Here is a 20,206-nt window from a genome sequence, read left to right as displayed (position 1 = left end):
GGGGACTCCAGTGACAAAAGTGCAAACAGAACTTCTAAATCCCAGGTGCAGCACGATGTGAAAGCAAGATCAGAGATGAAAAAACTATAGCAAGTAACTTGTCTAGCTTATCTAAAGTGTAGATCTCCATATTCTGCTGGTCAGTACACAGGCAAGCTGCTCTGCATCTCCACCTCCTTGCCTCTAATATCTCAGGAGCTCCCAGCTGGTAATGCCTCCTCGGACTGAGCTCCCATAAGCACTTGCTACATAGGACTCAGAATGCCTGGGTGCTAGAGAAGCTGTGGCCTGTTTTAGTTACATTATAGGGCATTCCTCAAGCCAAATATGCCCAAATTCTCTAAGGGGCACAATTATGAAGTGTGTTAAAAAGTGTCTCAGATCACTTTAACCACTTGAGGACCCACCCTTTACCCCCCCTTAAGGACCAGCGCTAGTTTGATTGATCTGTGCTGGGTGGGCTCTGCAGCCCCCAGCACAGATCAGGGTGCAGGCAGGGAGATCAGATTGCCCCCCTTTTTTCCCCCCTATGGGGATGATGTGCTGGGGGGGTCTGATCTCTGCTGCCTGCGAGTGGCTGGCGGGGGGGGGGGCACCTCAAAGCCCCCCTCCGCGGCGAAATGCTCCCCCTCCCTCTCCTACCTGGCCCCCTTTGGTAAGCCGGGCTGCACAGGACGCTATCCGTCCTGTGCAGCCAGTGACAGGCTGTCTCCTGTCACATGGCGGCGATCCCCGGCCGCTGATTGGCCGGGGATCGCCGATCTGCCTTACGGCGCTGCTGCGCAGCAGCGCCGTACAAATGTAAACAAAGCGGATTATTTCCGCTTGTGTTTACATCTAGCCTGCGAGCCGCCATCGGCGGCCCGCAGGCTATTCACGGAGCCCCCGCCGTGATTTGACAGGAAGCAGCCGCTCGTACGAGCGGCTGCTTCCTGATTAATTAGGCTGCAGCTGGCGACGCAGTACTGCGTCGCTGGTCCTGCAGCTGCCACTTTGCCGACGCACGTTATGAGTGTGCGGTCGGCAAGTGGTTAAGGCCAGGACCGCTTAGTAAAAATGTGATGTGCAATTTCAGCTTGAACTGTGTAAGAGCTGTAATTAAGAATAAAAAATTACCTTACACTGTTAAGATCCAGTAAAACCTATAAATAAAAAAAACAAACACGCATGTGTTACTAAATGTGAGAAGTCTTTATACTTATTGGTTACAAGGGGGGGGGGGGGTCTCATCAGAATAGCGACAATCCTTGTCATAGCCAACACTTGTGCCAGCTCAGGGTATAGTGGATGATTCATCATTGTGTTCCCCCATTGCTTAATATACACATGTACACCTACTTACAAGTTTCCCTCAGAATTAAATGCACTACTGAAGAAGTTTTATAGTAAATTCCAAAGGACCTGGACAACTAGTTTGACAAATCCTTATGTAGGTCACATTCACAGGTACATAGTTGGGACCTGGGGAGTTTAGTATAGCTTTTACTATGAGATTCTACTTTAAAAAAATGTTTCTTCCCATGTTTGTTTATTACAGTGGGCAGTAAAACATTGCCAATCCATCTACTTTATGATGGGGTGTAAAGACACATACATGCCACATTTTTACAAACGTCAGACCCCCCTCCCCCGGTCGAGCGATTGTTCTGTCGACAGTAGCACGCGAGTACAGGAAGGTCAAAAACCAGTGTTACCAGTCTGCTGGCAGCCTGTACTCACGTGCTACTGTTGGCAGAACGACTGCCCCACAGGAGGGTCTGACGGACCAGTAGTTTGTAAAAATCCTGTTACAAAAGTACATTTTATACATATACTTTTCAATTTCGAGCAATAGCAGTTGTGTAAAACTAGCCACAATCAGCTCATGCAGCAGATACTGTAAAACAGCTACAAGTTTCCTGCCTTACAAAAGACTGCCAAGATAGTGTCCTATATTGGAGAGGGGGTGCTCAAAGCAGCCTAGTAGGTGTGGCCTCAGGTACTCTGCTACCTGTACTAAGCTGGCCTATCAGGATCTATCTCACATGTAAAATTCCAGTGCTGCCAGTGTAAAAGAAAATAAAAATGGAATAGTAGTGTCATTCTAGCTCTACCTTTAAGGCCCATACACGGTGGTACGGCCGTCGCCGCAGCCACCTGGCCCGTGTGTGTATAATGCACACCCTGAACCGGCGGAGCTGTCACCAGGCGATTGACATGTTAAATCGCTGGCTACAGCTGTCGCCGCGACTTCGCCGGAACTGTCGCTAGTCCCGCGTGAGTACGCGGGCTGGCGACAGGAGACCTACGCGAGTGAATGGAGCATCCGGCCGGGGGATGCGCCATTCACAAACCGCTTCCGCCGCGTCTGCCTTTCTGGTGTGGACAACTGTCGCCGGCAGGGAGCTGACGCTCCCCGTTTGTGTGCGTGCATGCTACGGGGACAATAGTCCCCTGTGAGTATGTAGCTTTAGAATTTACAGAAGAGGTTAACTTGGCAGTGGATGGACAGTAACAGTAAAGAGCCCTGCCACAGGAGACCAAGGTTTGATCTCAGCTCTCCCTACTCAGTAAGTCAGCAACTTGGGCTACACTCCCCAACACTGCTACTGCGCACACCTTAATGGCTGCAGCTAAAGATATTTGAGTCTGCCAGGAGGAAAGCACAATATATAAAGGTTTTGTCTTGCCCAATTGTAGGCAGCATACATAAATCAGGGTAAGTTACCTACCTTGTATACACAAGTCTCAGCATCACTTCAGAATATAGTCCAAATACTAGACTGCATTTACATCAGCTTTGTATTGCCCTAAGCAGTACAGAGCCAAAAGCAGCTGTTCACATGCCACTATTCTGTCCACCACTTTGCCTCTGCAGTTTAGATTCACCGCTTACTTTATATTTGGGGAATTAACCATTTTGTCCAGATTGTGTGCCAGCCTCAATTATACAGAAACGTACTGGTTAACACTTGATAAGCTGTGGAGAAGAGTGCAGGGACAGATTTACCCCGTCCTGCTAAGAAATGTACCTGGTAAAGTGTTTACCCTCAAGTATTAATAAAGTAGCTTATTTCTTGCTGCTGTTAAGGTAACCTGACATTCACAAAGTGCAGATCTGTTAGGAAAGGGGTTGCACAAGTATATCATTAACTTTTGCTTCTATAGGGGAAACTTATCAGAAAAGCAGTTTTGGAAGACTTCAAGGACCACCAACTGCAAAACAGCATTTCCTGAACAGCAGATTAACTGCCAAAATAAGATACTAGCCAGCCTCCCTACTTGCACGCCATTTTGTCAGACTCTTCAATAGCATTTCCTTAACAGCAGTTGCAAAGTCTGACAAAATAGCATGATAGTGAGTAGGGAGACTGGCTAGTATCTTACCATTTTGGCAGTTAATCTGCTGTTAAGGAAATGCTATTAAAAATAAAACAGAATCCCCCTAAGGAGATTGACTGGCCCACAACCTGTCGGTTCTGCCAGATTTTAACTGCCTACTTTGTGATAGTAATCCTTTAAGACTGACTGGTTCTTTAGCTGGACCCAAGCACAAAACATTTTGCATGAGCCAGCATTTGTTAACCAGCTTTTAAAAATGTAAAACACAATCCTGGACCTATCACTAGGAATTCGAGAAGATTAGCCCCATGCTTGTTTAAGGCATGTGGTTCAGACACTACTGCAGCAGCCAAAGAGATCAAACGCCAGGCAACTGGTGTTAAACTATAGCAGCCTCCATATCCTTCAATTAGAGGTCCTCTAAAAGGACACCAGAAGCGATATGAAAGTTTCAATTTTTCCCTTTTAAATTATGGGTCTATAGTATTAGAGGCAGGGGAATCAGCAGGCGCGCCATGCAATTTGCACGCTTTAGAAATATGGCTGCCTCCATGTCATTTTTAAAGGCTAAAAAAAAAAAAGCTTGAATAGAGGGATATGGGGCCAACATATTACTTTTTAAATGAAGTGTCAGGCAAGTTAATGTAATGAAGCTACTTACCTGGGGCTTTCTCCAGCCAACACTTCCCTTGTCGCAGCTCCACTCCCAGCCCCCTCCAGTGCAGAAGCTGACCTCACAAAGCCATTCTCTACTGCACTGCTTTCACTTGCAAGTGGGCTGAAGTGTTCTACTTCGCAGAACACTCCAGCCCACGTGATAGTGGCGCTATAGCAGCCTCCATATCACCCCTCTCATTCACTTTAAAGGAATCAGGCAAATGAGCCTCCCCATGAACTAGTTACCTGTGGCTTCCTCCAGCCCCTTACAGCTGACATGTTCCACACTGACAGCTCCATTCGCAGCCGCCCATGAACAGTGCAGAGGCCAACCGAGGCTGTCCTCACAGCACCTGCGTGGAGCAGGCTGTCAACAAGCCCATGCCGTCCACAGTGTACTGCACAAGCGCAGTATGCCGCAGACTGGACTTTGACAGCGGCGCAGTAGAGTTCAGCCTCTGCACCATGCAGGGACTGCAAATGGAGCGGTCAGTGTGGACCATGTCAGCTGCAAGGAGCTGGAGGAAGCCCCAGGCAAGTATCTCATGAGGATCATTTGCCTGAGGTTTCCTTTAACCACTTGAGGACCGGGCTCATTTGCGGTGATCTGTGCTGAGCGGGCTCTCCAGCCCACAGGGCGACTAGACCCTCCCCCCACCCCCTCTAGGGGGGTGTCCTGCTGGGGGGGGGGGGGGGGGGGGGGGAAGGGGGTCTGATCACCGCTGGCTACTTGTGGTTAGCAGGGCGGGGCTCCTCAAAGCCCCCCTCCGCAGCAATTTCCGCCCTCCCTCTGCTTCAGCCTATCAGATGCCGGCGATCCCCGGCCAATCAGGCCAGGGATAGCTGATCTCCTTTATGGCGCTGCTGCGCAACAGCGCAGTATTATGTAAACAGGGGATTTCTTCCCCACATGCTTACATTTAGCCTAAGCTGCGATCGGAGGCTCGCAGGCTGTTCACAGAGACACCCTCCGTGAACTGACATTGAACGTTTCCATGGTAACACTTCGACCTGCCGACGCCTATCGGCGTTAGGCGGTCGTTAAGCAATTCAGATGGCTGTCAACTAATCCTGTTTCTAATGCCTGGTAAACACTGTGCAATTTGCAGTCAGATGATTACATGAATTTGTTTTTCAGATCAATTCTGTATAGATTACATCAGAAAAACGATTGGATATCTGAACGACGTACCTGTCAGAAATAATTGGTTAGACCTGTCTAATGGTACATTGCATGGTGTGTACCAGGCATAATGCTTTTAGCCATAGAGCCTTAGCAAGCATGCAGATCAGGTACCTTGACTGAACTAGTGCAGTGATCTGCAAACTTGGCTCTCCAGCTGTTAAGGAACTACAAGTCCCACAATGCACTGACAGCCACAGTCATGATTCATAAAGGCAAATGCATTGTGGGACTTGTAGTTCCATAACAGCTGGAGAGCCAAGTTTGCAGATCGCTGAACTAGTGGAATGCTTATTTCAGGTGTGCAATTCAGACGCTACTGTAGCCAAAGCTCAGGATTTCCAGGTAACTAATATTGCTTAAAAGGAAATATGGCAGCCACCATATCCCTCTCACTAACACCTCTTTTCCACAGACCGTTGATAGGCAGTGAAATACCTCTCAAACTCACAACTGGTCACTGCCTGGTAGCTGCATGCTGAGCGCAGTCTATGGAACAGAGGCCTAAGGCCAAGTTTCCATTTGTGCGAAAACGGGCCGATTCCTTGACCACGAATTCGGATGGAATTTGGCAGCCTATAGAACTAGGCAGAGCATCCGAATTCATGGCAGAGGGGGGGGGGGGGGGGTAAGTCATGCAGCATAATTGCTTGTGTCACCGTCCAAATCCCATAGCCGTGCAGTGTGGCTAGAAGGAATCTGCTGCAAAACATGAGTAGCTGTGCAGGCATTGCGTCTCGCAAGACGCATGCTGCACACAAGTGGAAACAGGGCATAAGAGTCCCTTGGAAGCAGGAACAATGTATACCTTGAAATAAAGACTTTCCAATCACAAATACATACTTTGATAAGTAAATTAGAGTTCATTTACCTTACATATTCTTTTAAACGGTTTAAATTAAAGAGAACCAGTCCTTATGTAAACTTCGTTGAATGGTCAATTCCTGTTGGAAAGGGTGGGGACAGAAAACAAGTCAGATATCCCAGCACAGCAAGACTACTGAAGAAAACAAAAAAAAAATCCTCATCGTCAGTAATTGTGATCTCATCAGAATTCAGACGAACGAGATTCCATGAGAAAGTTCATCATTAGATAGAGGTACATTTACAAAGCATTGCTCACTGTACAGCAGATGTCAGTGCACACTCCTTTTGCCTCTCTGAATTACCAAAATATTCATGTTCACTATAACCTCTCCAAACACTGAGGGCTCAGCCACACTAAGCACTTTTCTGAGCGCTTGTTATAAACTAGCACTGAGCACAGGACCATTATAAATGGTAAAAAAAATTTTTTTAAACCAAATAGCTTTTGACAACAGAAGTAATGTATAGCACATTTTACTCTGCCAGAAACAGTAATTTGTATATAGTTACATTAATTTTAAATTATAGGGGTCTTTAAAAACATTTGTTCCCTAAGTGAGCCTGTTAATTTTTTTTACATGATTACCTACAAGTGGAGGGAAGCTCCTGGATGGTCCAGAGGCTTTCCATGTCTTGACCTCTCCACCATTGGCCATGACCCTTGTTTACAGCCACAGGAGTGTCACCCTATAGGCAAACATCCCCCCTTTCCATATCCTTTACAGGCAAAAGGAATTTAACAGTTCTGCACACTGTAAAAAATGCCAAAGCCACAACTTACCCATTTCTTCCTTTAAGCAGCCTGCAATCAAAAGAAAACCTATTAGAATGTTTTAGGAAGTGAGGCAGACAAACATTCTGCTAAAGCTTCTGCTCAGACATTCAAACTTTTCATAAAGTATTTCAAAGTGAGCTAGTGTAACTCATCACAGCAGGGGGGCACTAACAAGTATGCTACATTGCAAAACCTACCTTCCATTTGATGAAGTATTTTCAGTGTAGCTTCATTTTTAAAAACTCTGCAAAGAGAGTACAGTTTAGTAGTGTCTCAGTGATTTCCAAACAGTCAATAAATAATGTGGAAATAGCTCAGAACATACCACTCAGTCACCAATCATCAGACTGGGGCGGTAATAAAAGTCATCATGTTCATTGAGATTCTACAAGAATGGCCTTGCACTACACTAGTAGGAACAGCAATGTGAACCTGCACAGGTCAACTGAAGGGTTGTCCAGCTCATTTACATACACATACCAATACAAGTACTGTAGATGGGAGCTAGCTGTGAAAGCTGCAGACTACACTTAAATACAGTACTTCTGATAGTCTGTTAGCCAGGTAGCAGAAATGCAGATATCAAAACAAGTGTTGATTCTGGTGATACCTTTAACTACCTGCGGACCGAGCGAGTACGAATCTACGTCGGGCAGGGGGCGCTGCGGTACTGACGGACGTAAGCTCTACGTCCCATTAACTGCGCGCCCCAGGCCGTCCGCGTCGCTCGGTCCGCTCTGCCCCCTCCGCAATGTGATGCCCTGCCGCCTCTATGACGGCAGAGCACTGTGAGCCGGGCAGGAGCAATTTTCATTGGCTCCTGGCCCTGTCATTCATGTAAGCTGTTCCCATTGGCTTACATGGAATGAGAGTCAGGAGCCAATGAAAGCGGCTCCTGACCGGCGCACATCAACGGCAGCGAGCGCAGCCTGCGGCGGGGACAGAGCGGCGTGTACAGCGGGAGCGACGGTAACTTGCAGCGATTCATCGGGAAGCGGCGGTTTGCTGGACCAGCGCCCTCTGGTCCAGAAAGGGTTAATGACTAACAGTACATGGTTTAATGCGTGAGCAGAAATGCAGACAAAAACATGTAGAGTTAGTTAGTCATTAAATGTATCACCAGAAACATTTCTACAATTAAAGTTTCAATATATAGAAGGATTGGTCAGCAAAACCCGTACATTTATGGAGGAAAAGCCATGGCAGTTCTCATTGCCAACTGGTCTTAGAGTCATCAGGGAAAAGAGCTACTTACCAGTGGATTCCTCCAGCCCCCAGCATGTCCCTCGCCGCAGCTTTCCCCACAGCTCCGTCCCGGTCCCTGGCAATGAAGTCCGATCCGGCCCACGTGTCGGTGATTGACAGTGCCGCTCATGCAGGTGCAACACAGGCCGACCTGGAGGTCACACTGACGTCATTGCCAGGGACCGGGACAGAGCTGCAGCGAACGGCTGACGGGACAGAGCTGCAGCGAACGGCTGACTACAGAGCTGTGGTGAGGGACATGCTGGGAGCTTGGGGCTGGAGGAAGCCCCCGCTAAGTAGCACTTATTTGATACATTTTTCCCCTGATAACATCTTTAAGAGCAGAGCCACCCCAAACAGAACAGATACATTTCCCTTACCTTTCATGGAAACCAAGGTTACATCCATGGCTAATAGCTTAAAGAAAACCTACAAGGTAGGAAGAAAAAAAAAAAAAAAAAAAAAAAAAAAGTTTAGAACTTGAGGGCATTCTAGCCATCTGCATTTGAGTGCACATGCAATCAGAATAAACCACTCAGTCACTGTATGTCAGACTGGGGCGGTAAGATGTCATCATATGAGAGTCAAAATGCAAGAATGGCAGAGTAAAGCAGACAGATACATTTTCTACACTTACCAGTAAGGAAATCTCAGGTCCCCAATATACCTGCCAAAACACCACAAGTTAGAGCTTCCTGAGGATAAGCAATTTAAACCACAGATTAGTTGTATGCCACAAAGAACTGCCAAGCAACTTGTATTGTTCAAGTGGAAATATGGCAGCCTCCAAAAATGGCTGATTGATGGAAACCTTGTACTGCTGTGTTAGCCTTTCTACAAGATATTCCACTACCGTCCTTTCCTGACAGAAGCAAAGTAATCGCCAACACAAAATTCTACACCATTTATAAAAGCCAAACTCCATTTAAGTACACCTGTAGAGTACTTACATTGGGAAGGGGAAGCCTCTGGTCCCTAAAAGAGGCCTCCTCTACCCCCCCCCCCCCCCCCCCAAAAAAAAAATCAGCCAATTGCTTGTTGGCATGTATGCAGTAGTGGCTTTCAGATGAGCTCTGGCAGAAATAGTCAAGCCTGATCGAATTCAGTCTAGTGCACAGGCAGTTTGCACCTCCAAGGTACAGTACACCCAATCTGGCTCATCCATTTCTGCCTCATGCTCATTTCAGGTGTAAGATTACGACTACTGCCAGAATCAGGATGCCAGGCAACTGGTATGGTTTGAAAAGCAATATGGCAGCCTCCATATGCTTTTCACTTCAGTGTAAATATCTGAGCAATTATGTTTTATGCAGTATGTAACCGAAACAGTACACAGATTCCCCTTAGCTCAAGAAAATTGTGACTACACTGAACTGATCTATCACCTCCCTTCAGACTGTCCTTGAAGAACAGGTTATCCTTCCTTTCCTACTGAAGATACCAGTGGGTTCACCTTTTCAGGCTCTGGTGTCAAACAGCAGGTCGGACATGTCAGGGTTTCATCATTAGGGAAGAACTAAGTTATGTTGAAGTTTACAGCATGCAAAATTACAAAGTGCTGAATAAAATGTGCATCAACTTACTTGCCGCACAGGAAAAAAAAACAAAAACCCAAGCAGGGGAGCAGTGTCTATGCTCAGCATGGTGTTGCTTCTCTTCCCTCCCCCCCCCTAAAGTACCATGTTTGCTAGATACATCTCTGGGTCACAACTTGTCTTTCAATCTAATTTATCCAGTCAACTTCTATTGTGTACCTTCCCACTTTGTGAAACTGTACTGCTCTTACTGCCACAGGTGCTGTAATACCAGATACAGCACAAAGCATCAGAGAAACTCAGTTGTGATCATTAAGTGCCATAGTTTTAAATCGACTGTCACTTTGTTTTTAAACAAGCCTAATATCCAAATATGACAGGATACCTAGCTATACAAGCAAAAGATAGATTTGTCATACTACAATTAGATTTTTAGCTACTGAATGCAACATTCAGCTGATTTGTTATAAAATGACCAATTACAATGTAGATATACCTGATGCCATTCTCTTCTGAGCAGATTTCTCCAACATTCAGTTCTGAAGCATGAGCTTCAATTGAAGTTTGGATCATTAAGACCTGCAAAACAAAAACCCACAAGTTAGAAGATTAACAAACATCACATTAGCACTACTGTGGCACAGCTGGCCTGATCAGGGCTTTGGTGACTATTTGCCATTAGGCTTAAAGCCGTCCATATATAGAATATATTAATTCATCCTTTCAGACCAGGATATGAAATTCCAAGCTATACTTCAAGGCAAGCCATTTACCTTGATCCACCAGCTGAGATCCTCATCTTCAACATATTCACCTGTTGAAAGCACAATGTTAGTTTTGAAAAAACGAACACTAGAATTAGAACATAAAACATTGTCTCCATCAGAACTCCACCATGCTATAAAAGTATTCTTTCAAAGCTTTTCAGACGAACGAGACTATCGGGTCATCATTTGGAGAACCAGTTTTTTAGCTTTGCATTTGTGAGACACTAACAGAAAAGTGGGACCAAGTTAAATAAAGGCAGAAAAACATGCTTTAAAAAAAAAAAAAAAAAAAAGTTATGCAACTACAGAGGCCTGTCTGTACACTGCTGCACTTACACTGTGTTTTCAAAATTGCAAGCCCTCATGAGAATAGAAAAAGCTCATTGCACCAGTGAGTACAGGTCTTCATGAGTTTTCATAAGACCTTGCGATTAAAAAAAAAAAAAAAAAAAAAAAAAAAAAAAAAATGCAGCCCAAGCACATTACAGGCCCTAAAGCTTACCATGAGCTGAAGCCTTAATGGTAATGAACTGAATAGACAATAGCATAGTGGATAGCACTCTTTGCCTTGCAGCGTTGGGTCCCTGGATGAATACAGCAAGGGTACCATCCACGTGGATTTTGTAGGATCACTGTCTGCACTGGTTTCTTCTGGGTACTCTGGTTCTCTCCACACCGCAAAATAAATTAAGTGGCATTCCCCTAAAATTGGCCTAGACTGACAAGGCTGATTGTGAGCCCCCAAGGGCCAATGACTTAAGACCATGCTAGGACACTGAAAGATGTCACACGATAAAACTGTACAGCCTGTCAATTCCATTTGGCCATTGAACAATTTAAAGCACTCTTACCTATGCTACAGGTAAAAAGATTACTGTCTATAGGGGCTGGAAACTTGTGTTTTCTCAATGAATGCAGCAAAATGTTCTTTAATATGCATGTGTGTGCACAAGGCACAAATATAGAAAGTTTTATTGTAATTTTACAGTCTAATAAATGCCAGGAGTTGAGAATAAACTACCCCGCATAATGCAGTTAGACTGAAGAACACAGACTAGACTTTTGCACCTGAACAGGTTTTAGGCCCAGTGCACACCAAAAACTTCTAGCAGATCTGCAAAACGCTATAGGTTTTTGAAGCAGACTTCAGAGCGATTCTAGGCAGGTTTGCTAAACATGCCTAGTGTTAGGGAGCGTTTGTGTAGCAGTCATATTTTGTTAGTGTAACATAACAGCTGATCTATAACTAACATTGAGGCCGAAAAGCCTCAGAAATCAAATGCTGCATCCCCCCCCCCAGTTTGAGTTTGTTGAAAAACAACCCGCTCTGGTGTGCGCCAGCCCCTTCACATTCATTAGCCAAGCGGTTTTCCCCGTGCAAGAGTTTTAAAAACGCTCCAGAACTGCTCTGGTATGCACAAGCTCTTAGACACCAAGCCACCTTCAAAGAGAACCAGAGGTGGGTTTCTGTTATCAAGGACAGAGGCACATTTGGCATGGAATGCCCAGCCTCTATAGCCTTAGTGTGCCCCCCTGTGCTCTGTCCAACATAAAAACCGCCAGGCTAGTGAGATTGCTGCTAGTCAGCCGTTGACCTTTCTGCTACCATTCACCGCCGCTTCCCACCTCTATAGCTTAGCGCCCCACCTCTGTAAGCCGATTGGAGGAAGCATACAGAGGCGGGGAGGGAATGGACACAGGCAGGGAGCTGCGCTATAAGGGGAGTGGCAGTGAATGGCAGCAGGAAGGTAAACAGCCATCCGCAGTATGGACACAACCTCTGAATCTCAGTATTTGGGACTATATCTTATACTCTTGATAAAATAACTGATAGATGTCAATGCATTGCGACGGTTGCTTGCTTCAAAATCTATGCTAAGTGTTATGTTGGCCTCGTTTAAAATAAAATGATTTAAAGGAATTCTATTAAATTTTTACTATTTCTGTAAGCACTAGAAATCAATTTGCCAACAGTAAGAATGAGCACAGCATATATTTTGCTGTGCAGCGCGTCTGTCTTTAACCTCCCTAGCGGTATGGACAGAAATGTCCGTTCAAAAAAACATGCTGTGAACAGTATAAACATGCATACACATCAATACTCTCCTGCACTGTATACTAGACCCTTGCTTGACACATTTTGGCAAGTTACAGGAAAAAAAAAGTTTTAAAAATAAATTTTATCACTGTCTGCACAGAAATCCTGGGGAAATTGAACGCTGGGTAGGTTAACTACTGTCGGCATCCCCTGAGAAAACTGATGGCGATGGGGAATAGGGGCAGTTCATGCAAGAGGGGGATCCTCTTGCTGAGTACAGCTGTGGTTTATTCTATTCTGATGCTAGAATGTGCCTCTGTCTTATTAAAGAGGAACTCCAGCCTAAACAAACACTGTCATTGAGTTACAGTAATGTTAAAATAGATGGGTAATATAATCTTACCCACACGGTTTTCAAAAGAACAAGCAAATGTTTGATTTCATGATGGCAGCCATCTTTTTGGTTGAAAGGAGGTGACCGGAAGCATGAGACAGTTCCAACTGTCCTGTGCACCTCAGTTGCTAGGCAACATGAACATAGGAAATCCCATCATGCTCTGCACAGTAGAAGGGAAAAAAGGCTTTTTTTCTTTGATGGGTGGAGCTTAGCTAAAAATGCAGCTAAAGATGCTTTGGTAAGAAAAACAAAGTTCTGATGCTATGAAACAGTTAAACACCAAGCCTTTTCAGTTCTGCTGAGTAGATTTAGTCCAGAGGTTCACTTTAATATCAGAAACCCCCATTGGGTTCTCTCTAATGCAAACTAATTTTATTAAATTCTGAGTTTAAACACAATTGGAAGCCCTTTCCACCACTGCCCAGGAAGAGCCCTTGCAAGCAATCACTGCCATGCAAGTACTTTTTCTGCTGGGCATGCATTAGTTCACAAACTGCACACGCCCAGTGCAAGAGTTTCCCATTTACCGGCATCCTCATTGTGTTAACTTGTGCATACTTTTACTTACAATTCTGGGGGATTTTAATTGTACTTTAATATTTTTAATGGGATATGCCCCTAATAAATTAATGATAATTTGGAGATCATTCTGAAGTCATTATTTAATTTATATAATTATCTTAGGGTCTCTGTACCCTCCACCATTTAGAGGCAGTCTTTTCTCGTGTGTACATATGTTTTTTTGCCTAGGTGGACTTCTAACAGTGATTTGGCATTCTTGCTCACTATCTATATGGTGGCAACTTGTGCAAACCCAGTATAAAAAAAAAATCTATGGCTGCAAGTACTAAGAAAGGGATTGGCTGACATTAAGATCAATAATTATATTGATAGCCATGCTTGAGGGGGAAATAGAAAGCAGCAGATAGGGCAAAATAGGAACCATCTTTTTCCAGTTCAGGAATAATGCGTAAAGACAATGAATGAACTTGTTTGACAATTTTAGGTTGTGTTTTAAAACCCACCTATTTGGCGACCCATCTTGCAACACAGCAGAAAGTGATGAGATCTTCCTGTAAGATAAGCAGTTTAGTGTCCAAGTCAGACAGGAAAAAAAACAAACAGAACAAAAAAAAAAACCAAAAAAAAAACCAGATACCATCTCAGAACAAAAAAAGTAGCATCACTAACAAGTCAGTCATATGCTTGTCTATATTTGATCATCATAGATGGCAACTTGTACAGGACAGTACAGTTCTGACTCACCTGCAATACTGACAATTATCTAGGTTCATCTTCAAAAAGCAGAAACCCTAGATCAAGACACAAGGTTACCACTTGTTAAAATGCTGAAATGCAAATAAGTTTTACTAAATTTAAGCAGGAAGGAGAGGGAAGGCACAGTCCTGTCTCCACATTCCAGCACTAGCTCCCCGGTCGAATCTCCCACTGCGGGAAGCTTCGGAAGTCTCCGGGAGCCTGAGTGCTCCCGAAGACAGGTGCCTATGTACTGTGCAAGCACGAGAGCATGCATGCGCAGAACGTAGCGGCCCATCTTCAGGCTCCCGAAGCCACAAGCAGCAGCAGAGAGCAGAGTGACCCATCTGTTACACAATGCTAACGGGGATCCCCAACCTGTAGTCTGCGGAACGCTCCCAGTTGGGCCGCAGGACTGTCCTCTTCAACCCCCCTCCCGCCATCGCCGCTGTTATTACCTTAGCAGCGGCCGCTCTCCCCTCTCCAGCGCATGTATTTATTCAAGCAGCGTATCTCCCGGCTGCTCTGTGTGATGCGCAGGAAGAAGGGCTCGGTTACCATAGTAACGGCAATACATATCGCCGCTGCCCTGCTTCCTGCCGCATCACACAGAGCAGCCGGGAGAGCGGCCGCTGTTAAGGTAACAGCGGCGGGGACCACCACCTGGCTATAGAGATGTTGCGAACTGTTCGCTCGGCGAACATCTCTGGGGCTTTTACTACTTCCGGGTCGCTCTGACCCGGAGTAGTACGCCTGCGCTGCCCGGCAAAGCGCGTCCTAGATTGCGCTCCTGTTGCCGGGCACTCTGCGCATGTGCGTGACGTTCATGACATCATGCACATGCGCAGAGAGTGCCCGGCAACAGGAGCGCGATCTAGGACACGCTTTGCCGGGCAGCGCAGGCGTACTACTCCGGGTCAGAGCGACCCGGAAGTAGTAAAAGCCCCATGCTTTCAGAGATGTTCGCCAGCGAACGGGTCGGGAACCGTTCGCTACATCTCTACCTGGCTATACCGGGGCGATATCCTGGGGCACTATACTTGCTATCCGGGGGCACTATTCTGGCTATACTGGGGCACTATTCTGGCTATACCACTGCACCCTCCCCCCCCGTAACCCGCTCCACTGTCCACTAGGACGCGCACCCGACGTCCACTCCCCCCGCGGCGGTCCCCAGGAAAAAATAGTCAGAAAGTGGTCCCCGGGCCGGGAAAGGTTGGGGACCCCTGCTCTATAGCACCGTTCCAACCCTATCCTCAAAGCCCACCAACAGTGCATGCTTTGCTCAAAAACCACATTCACTGGTGGGGTAGTTAGTGTCTCAGCACAGCTAATGACCTCTGGATTTCCACAAAAAAAAAAATCACTAATGGTGGGCCTTGGACAGGGTGACACTGCTCTATAGGATGCAGAGCCTTCCCTCTTGGGCAGATATCTTTTAAATTTCACTTCTGGCTCTCTTTTTAAAGGGCAACTGACCGGAGAATATGGGAACTGCCATATTTCTATATTTTTAAATACCATGTGCCTGGTATCCTGCTAATCTTTCATGCATCAGTAGTTTAATGACACCCGAAACAAAATTTGACTGCATTTGCCACAGGCTTAAGTCAAACAACTGATCTGCATGCTTGTTAAGGGTATTGAAGGCAGAGGATCAGCAGGACAGGTAAAGTTAATCATTGTAACAACCCCACCCACCTTTTACAAGAACACAGATAACACTTGGAAGCCTTGCCTAAACACCATTTACAGTTATGCTGGGAATACGCCATGAGTATTTTTGGCCCGATAAGATGGCTCAATAGTGTCTCAGAAATGAAAATGTAGATTCTATAGTGTCTAAATTAAACCTCTACATCTCCCAGTAAGAAAGTTGTGCAACTGACTGATTTCCTGTATTGCAAAACAATGAGAAAAGCAGCTAAAATGAGAAACAAGATTGAGCCACGTGTCAAAGGCCAGTTTACCTCTGTACCAGCATATAACTCATCCCACACACATAGCACCCCTCCATGTGTATAACAAATACAGTTGTGCAAAATTAATAGACTAAGTTTACTTCCATATCACAACAGTAAAAAAAACCTGCCCATAAGACATGCAAGTTCAGCTCTTTAGTTTAGCTGCTAGATTTAGACAGAAAATGTTCATTAATTTGCTTCTATGCCATAAGGGGAAAGCTAAAGCAAGCCAAGCTACTGCATAGTCTGCCCAGATTACACAGAAAGGTAGGCGTGTGCGGGGTGCACCACTCAGCCAGTAGTTTTCTCCACTGTCAGTACAGAAAGAGAGAGTTCAAGTTTCTCATCTTTGTGGCACAGTTTTTAGATCAGCCATAAAGAATTAAAAAATAAATAAAAACATTATACATAGCAAACAAGCATTGGTATAAGTGCCTACCTTGATAAACGTCATGCGCCTGTAAAAGATAAAATGAAACTGCTTAGTCACTCCATCAGTAATAACTATACATGTCTGCAAGTCAGCCAATATAATTTATCTGTGCCAGTCAGAGACTTCAACTATCCTCACAGTTCTCAGAACAGGTCTGTGATTGGTTTCATCATAAACACAGGATCGGGTTAGCACGCGGCTAAGTCATCTATAAATAACAAGTGCGCTAATAAGAGCGAACCAAATTGTGCAGCGCCCACGCCGTCCTAGTGATAGGATGGCTCCAGATAACAACTAACCTGCTCAAAATAAAAGGTCACACCAAATGGCCGATTGCAACGCGGTCCGAAGCTTTTATACAGCGAGAATTGCAAAGCATCCTGGGAGTGTAACTGCGCATGTGCCTTGGTCTTTTTTTTTTTTTTTTTTTTTTGTTTGCCCGCCTAAACAACGAACTTTCTTTTTCAATAAACTTTATTTATAGTCGAGTGACATTTAGCACTTGGTGTTTAGGATGTTTTATGAAATAAAAAGCGAGAAGTAAAATAATAATAGAGATAAACCATCCATGTTGTTGAGCTGATACGCCGTTGTACTAAAAGTCCTGTTGTGCACGTTTAAATGGCGATTGCAGATGACAAAGGATGGTAAGAGTAAAGTATATTATATCTGTCCAAATTACAGGCTGATAGAACAACAACGGAAGGGATAGGCAGGCACTCGGATGATTTATACAGTCAACAATGCAACACAGTTGCAAAAACCAATGCAGTCACCCAATAGAAACTATGTGCTCAAGACAGAGATTGGCAAAGTCCATGCAAAAAAACAACAGGCAATGAATGTCTGGCACTATAGTTTACTGTGTTAAAAAAATACAATAGCTGGTACTAGTGATGGGAATTCCGGCTCTTTTCAGAGAATCGGTTCTTCTGAATCGGCTCCCATTAAAGAGCCGGCTCTTCCGGCTCTGAATCGGCTCTTAATTAAATTTCACTAGACACCACTCAGAATCGGATTAAAAGCCCCGCCCCCGTCTCCATGCCAACTCCAGACTACTTCTCTGACTGATAACTACAATCAGAGAAAGAACATGTGTGCATCAACCAAGTGAACCTGGCAAATCTGGCTTTGCAAATTTGGCCTATTGGCTAATCACGAGACATTGCTCATGCAAATAAGCATTTGCTTTCGCATGCCTAAATATGCAGGGTCAAAACCAAAAACCGCAAAACAATCGCCCTGCGGGAATTAGTTCATGCTATACAGCACTATCCAGGGGCGCCACGAGGAGGCTTCCCATTGCCCCCATACAACCGGGGGGCCGCAGGGGTCCCAGGCACTCTCACCGCCTGGAACCCACACAGCGGCACCCCGGAGGCGGAGGCTGGGGGGTGCAGGCGATCCCCCCAGCGTGGCCAGCGCCGGGCAGAGCCGCCCGCACACACCTCCCAAGATTAAAAACAGGCACTTACCTCAACGTCCATTGCGTTCTGCTGTATGCGCATAACCTGGGCGCGACACATAAGAGGCGGACAGGCGCAAATAGCCTGCTCCAGGGCTCTCGCCTCCTAAAACAAGCCACTCACTACCTGCCCTCAGAAAAAAGATATGCAATGCTAACTACAATCAGAGAAAGAACATGTCTCGTGATTAGCCAATAGGCCAAATTTGCAAAGCCAGATTTGTCAGGTTCACTTGGTTGATGCACACATGTTCTTTCTCTGTTGTAATTAGCATTGTACTTCTCTGACTGAGGCAATCCCTTCTGCTACTGCTCTGCTCCGCCCCAAACACTCCAACAAGCTGCAAGAGGAGGACTACATCTCCCAGAATGTCTCAGCGCCCTTTATTACGGAGCAAAGCAGAGCTAAAAGGGGCGGCTGAGGCATCGGCTCTTCTCAGAGTGAGCATCGGCTCCTCTGATTCACTTCAAAGAGCCGGCTCTTAGAGCCGGCTCGTTCGCGAACGACCCATCACTAGCTGGTACAGTGATCGGTATAAAATATTGCAACAACCACATAGGTGTAAAATCTACAAAAGGTATACTTATGCTCAGGTAGCTGTGACTGGGAGGCCGTTGTGGGCGCCAGGGGTGCACGGCCTTACTACCGTTTCCCTGGGAACCCGGTCCCTCTTTCCTCCTCATTTGTCCCTCTTTCAGGACTTTGTTCCTCTTTCTATCTATTTATTTTATTTCTATGTAAATATATTTCTATGTAAATATATATATATATGTATATACAGTGACGTAGCTAAGTAGTTGTGGGCCCCTATGCAAGTTTTACATTGGGGTCCCCCAAGCACTCTATACATAACAATTGATACGGTGCTCCTAAACTTGCCAATGGCAACTATAGTGTCAGAGGTGCAAGAAGGGGATGGGGAGCAGTTTTGTTAATGATTACTACTATTCAAAGCATCTATAGAAGTGATTATTATGAGCACAGGACCAATAAAGAGCTAATACTGTGGTTGAAGGAGAGTCCTATGGGGCCCCTCTGGCCCAAGAGCCCCTATGCGGTCGCAACCTCTGCACCCCCTATTGCTATGCCCCTGTACATATATATTTCTACTAAAAAATGTGTTGATTGACTCTAAACTTTATTCCCATCCTTTACATTGGTATATTACTAATTGTAAAGTGTTAATATGAAGGAAAATGAACTAAGATAGAAAGGATCAGTGTAGTTTGAATTATAAAAAAACATATTTTTCTTATGAAAACTTTATGTGTGACTAGGGGTGTGATGGGGGCATGATCAGGGGTGTGGCAGGGGCATGGCTTAAGTGTCCCTCTTTCTCATCTCAAAAAGTTGGGAGGTATGCAATTGAATGTAGGAGATGCTGCATTTGATACAATGTTTCAAAGCTATGTGCAATTTGCATCAATTTGGATTTATTAGTATCTATGTGACCATTCCTAGATAGTTAGGTATGGTCTAGGAAATGAAAATAATTTCAAGTTGATGCAGGTTTTGCCAAATGTATGCAGCTTAAAAATGGTACGATCAGGCAGGGAACACACTTGGAAACACAGTTCCCAATTGTCCCTCATTTGCAGGGACAGTCCTTCTTTGGGACCGCTGTCCCTCTTTCCCTCTTTATTCCTCAATTGTCCCTCTTTTAGGACTCACGTACAGAGCTACATAAATAGATGTAATTTATCTACTGAAAAATGTGTTTAATTGACTGTAAACTTTATTCTCATTCCTTAAATTGATATACTGGTATTTCTTATTTTTAAATGTTTACAGTGGGATGCGAAAGTTTGGGCAACCTTGTTAATCGTCATAATTTTCCTGTATAAATCGTTGGTTGTTACGATAAAAAATGTCAGTTAAATATATCATATAGGAGACACACACAGTGATATTTGAGAAGTGAAATGAAGTTATTGGATTTACAGAAAGTGCACAATAATTATTGTTTAAACAAAATTAGGTGCATAAATTTGGGTACCACAAAAAAGAAATGAAATCAATATTTACAACTACTACTTTTGTAGAAATTACAGCCTCTAAACGCTTCCTGTAGGTTCCAATGAGAGTCTGGATTCTGGTTGAAGGTATTTTGGGCCATTCCTTTTTGCAAAACCTCTCTAGTTCATCCAGGGTTGATGGCTTCCGAGAATGGACAGCTCTATTTCACTCACACCACAAATTTTCAATTATATTCAGGTCTGGGGACTGAGATGGCCATTCCAGAACGTTTTTCCAGAACGTAAAAACAGGGAACACCAAGAGCCCCAATAGTGTATACGTACT

General features: G+C 44.9%; 1 protein-coding gene and 6 non-coding genes across 9 annotated transcripts in view; all 7 read right to left on the bottom strand.

Annotated features, from left to right (window-relative positions):
- LOC137538816 (ribosomal protein S6 kinase alpha-5-like) overlaps positions 1–20,206 on the bottom strand; it is a 332,016-nt gene that overhangs the window by 33,282 nt on the left and 278,528 nt on the right. The window contains exons 1-12 of one of the 3 annotated variants that reach the window (XR_011024887.1): positions 16,739–16,827; positions 16,446–16,464; positions 14,052–14,098; positions 13,811–13,858; positions 10,357–10,397; positions 10,080–10,162; positions 8,686–8,715; positions 8,429–8,477; positions 7,001–7,047; positions 6,810–6,830; positions 6,033–6,105; positions 1,117–1,142 (exon numbers count right to left, since the gene is read on the bottom strand). The gene's annotated coding sequence lies outside the window, so the exon portion shown is untranslated. Of the gene's footprint in view, positions 1–1,116; positions 1,143–6,032; positions 6,106–6,809; positions 6,831–7,000; positions 7,048–8,428; positions 8,478–8,685; positions 8,716–10,079; positions 10,163–10,356; positions 10,398–13,810; positions 13,859–14,051; positions 14,099–16,445; positions 16,654–16,738; positions 16,828–20,206 lie in introns of those variants that run through there. The other 2 variants (XR_011024886.1, XM_068261164.1) reach the window with 2 other exon arrangements.
- LOC137539350 (small nucleolar RNA SNORD30) lies at positions 6,187–6,255 on the bottom strand. The gene has a single exon (XR_011025031.1). It is a non-coding gene; the product is annotated as a small nucleolar RNA SNORD30 (small nucleolar RNA).
- LOC137539353 (small nucleolar RNA SNORD31) lies at positions 7,112–7,181 on the bottom strand. The gene has a single exon (XR_011025034.1). It is a non-coding gene; the product is annotated as a small nucleolar RNA SNORD31 (small nucleolar RNA).
- On the bottom strand, positions 8,565–8,630 carry LOC137539356 (small nucleolar RNA SNORD31). The gene has a single exon (XR_011025036.1). It is a non-coding gene; the product is annotated as a small nucleolar RNA SNORD31 (small nucleolar RNA).
- On the bottom strand, positions 9,435–9,559 carry LOC137539271 (small nucleolar RNA SNORD22). Its single transcript, XR_011024972.1, has one exon. It is a non-coding gene; the product is annotated as a small nucleolar RNA SNORD22 (small nucleolar RNA).
- On the bottom strand, positions 13,945–14,017 carry LOC137539348 (small nucleolar RNA SNORD27). The gene has a single exon (XR_011025029.1). It is a non-coding gene; the product is annotated as a small nucleolar RNA SNORD27 (small nucleolar RNA).
- On the bottom strand, positions 16,293–16,361 carry LOC137539349 (small nucleolar RNA SNORD26). The gene has a single exon (XR_011025030.1). It is a non-coding gene; the product is annotated as a small nucleolar RNA SNORD26 (small nucleolar RNA).

The sequence above is a fragment of the Hyperolius riggenbachi genome, chromosome 11, assembly GCF_040937935.1.
Source record: "Hyperolius riggenbachi isolate aHypRig1 chromosome 11, aHypRig1.pri, whole genome shotgun sequence".
Lineage (NCBI taxonomy): Eukaryota > Metazoa > Chordata > Amphibia > Anura > Hyperoliidae > Hyperolius > Hyperolius riggenbachi.
The sequence above is the reverse complement of the archived record's forward strand: the minus strand, read 5'-3'. Positions and strand labels throughout refer to the sequence as shown.